This window comes from Colobus angolensis, unplaced genomic scaffold, assembly GCF_000951035.1.
Source record: "Colobus angolensis palliatus isolate OR3802 unplaced genomic scaffold, Cang.pa_1.0 Scaffold299, whole genome shotgun sequence".
Classification (NCBI taxonomy): Eukaryota; Metazoa; Chordata; class Mammalia; order Primates; family Cercopithecidae; genus Colobus; species Colobus angolensis.
The window spans coordinates 3,788,790-3,791,541 of NW_012116254.1; the positions used below are offsets into that span (position 1 = coordinate 3,788,790).

Consider the following 2,752-nt stretch of genomic DNA (forward strand, 5'->3'; position numbering starts at 1 on the left):
ACCATCTGATCTTTGACAAACATGAGAAAAACAAGAAATGGGGAAAGGATTTCCTATTTAATAAATGGTGCTGGGAAAACTGGCTAGCCATATGTTGCAAGCTGAAACTGGATCCCTTCCTTACACATTATACAAAAATTAATTCAAGATGGATTAAAGACTTAAATGTTAGATCTAAAACCATAAAAACTCTAGAAGAAAACCTAGGTAATACCATTCAGGACATATGCATGGGCAAGGACTTCATGTCTAAAACACCAAAAGCAACGGCAACAAAAGCCAAAATTGACAAATGGGATCTAATTTAACTAAAGAGCATCTGCACAGCAAAAGAAACTACCACCAGAGTGAACAGGCAACCTACAGAGTGGGAGAAAATTTTTGCAATCTACTCATCTGACAAAGGGCTAATATCCAGAATCTACAAAGAACTCAATCAAATTTACAAGAAAAAAACAATCCCATCAAAAAGTGGGTGAAGGATATGAAGACACTTCTCAAAAGAAGACATTTATGCAGCCAACAGACACGTGAAAAGATGCTGATCATCACTCACCATCAGATAAATGCAAATCAAAACCACAACGAGATACCATCTCACACCAGGTAGAATGGTGATCATTAAAAAGTCAGGAAACAACAGGTGCTGGAGAGGATGTGGAGAAATCGGAACCCTTTTACACTGTTGGTGGGACTGTAAACTAGTTCAACCATGTGGAAGACAGTGCGGCGATTCCTCAAGGATCTAGAAGTAGAAATATCATTTGACCCAGCCATCCCATTACTGGGTATATACCCAAAGGATTATAAATCATGCTGCTATAGAGACACATGCACATGTATGTTTATTGTGGCACTATTCACAATAGCAAAGACTTGGAACCAACCCAAATGTCCATCAAAGACAGACTGGATTAAGAAAATGTGGTACATATACACCATGGAATACGATGCAGCCATAAAAAAGGATGAGTTCATGTCCTTTGTAGGGACATGGCTACAGTTGGAAATCATCATTCTCAGCAAACTGTCGCAAGAACAGAAAACCAAACACCGCATGTTCTCACTTATAGGTGGGAATTGAACAATGAGAACACTTGGACACAGGAAGGGAGCATCACACACGGGGGCCTGTTGTAGGGTGGAGGGAAAGGGGAGGGATAGCATTAGGAGATATACCTAACGTATGACGAGTTAATGGTGTGCTGCACATTGTGCACATGTACCCTAGAACTTAAAGTATAATAAAAAATTAAAAAGAAAAAAAAAAAGAAATACCTATGAAGAATTGTGAATTGTATTCCGCTCAGAGAAAGGTTGGGTTGTGTATGTGGAGGGCTGGGAGAGAGAAGCAAGGAGGGAAATTATGGATATATCAAGGGCTACAAAAATCACAGGATACGTATGATGTAAAGTTCTAAAGCGTTAGTATAACTTGAGGATTTGAGAAAACATATTTAAATATATATTATGGCATATTATTCAAAACTTACATACTTAAAACAAGAGATTTTAATACAAATCTTCCCTTGGGAGACTGGGGTTCTACAGAACATGCCTCCTAAAACCCCCGGGAAGTACACATTTTCTGTCCTTCCCTATATGGTTCCAGACTTTTCTGGAACCACTGTACACATTCAATAAATGACAGTATTATTCAGCCACTCCCCAGTTAAAATTCTTCCAGTGTCTCCCCGCTGTCCTCTGGATAGTCTGAACAATGAACACGGGTGGAGAGAGTCCTGGTTTACCCTCTCCAACTCACTTGTCTCCACTAGCACCCAAGTTCCATGGTACTGCAGTCGGCCAAGAGCTCTACACTTTGCCTCCCTCGTTGCGGGACTTTTGTCTGCAACTACTCGGGCCCCTCTACACCCTCGTCTCCTGGCCAATCCCTTCAGCCCTCAGTCTCAGATAACCATCACTTCCTCTGGCGTGCTCCCCTGGGTCCAACTCCTTTTCTCCCCTAGGGTCCCTAGGGGCCATCTGTGTTCCTACTACATTTACCACTGTCCTGGTTACCAGTCCGCGCCTCTCCTACTAAACCATTAAGCTCTGTGCATAAGGTAGTGTGCTGCCCTTCCCACTGTGTTATTCAGGCGTTCAACAAAGATTATGAATTAACTCATGAATCCCGGTGTACAGAGCTACTAGGCCCCAACAACAAACTCTTTCAGCACCAACTCAACTTCCATCCCCCTATCTCTTGGCTGGGAAGGGGCCTCAAGACTGGTCACTGCACTCGGTTCTAGCCCAAGTACCAGGGCCTTACAAACGCCAAACTGACCAGGAGGGACGCTAGCTCCAAAATACAGACCAAGAGCACGCTTTGAGGAATGACTGACACACTAGTGTCACAATCCGCTCCGGAGAGACCCACAGTGCGCCTCGAGCCCAGCTGTGTGCACAGGCGGGGCCAAGGCAAAGAGTTCGGTCCCGACGCCGAAGGCATGGAATGTGCACAGAGCACGACCGCAGGCTGGCCAGGCCTGAGAGGAGGGGCGGCCTGTGGGCGCCACTGGTAGTTCCCGAACCCTGTCACAAAAACTGCAGCCTCCCGGCCCCAATTCCGCTTCTTCCTCTTCCGTCCCACAGCAGCTCCTCACCCACACTCTGTAAGCCGTCCTCAGGAAAGGCCCCCACTAATGGCAAAACCAGCCAGGCACACTAGCAGCAGGTTCCTCTCAGCCGGGATAAAAATCCCCGCAGCGTCCAGACGGACGCCGGAAGCTGGGTCCTGGCCGCGCCGGAA

General features: G+C 45.7%; 1 protein-coding gene across 2 annotated transcripts in view; it reads right to left on the bottom strand.

Moving 5' to 3' along the window:
- HDHD2 (haloacid dehalogenase-like hydrolase domain containing 2) overlaps positions 1–2,752 on the bottom strand; it is a 48,278-nt gene extending 45,526 nt beyond the window's left edge. For both annotated transcript variants that reach the window (XM_011949355.1, XM_011949356.1), the window contains exon 1: positions 2,607–2,752. The gene's annotated coding sequence lies outside the window, so the exon portion shown is untranslated. The remainder of the gene's footprint in view (positions 1–2,606) is intronic.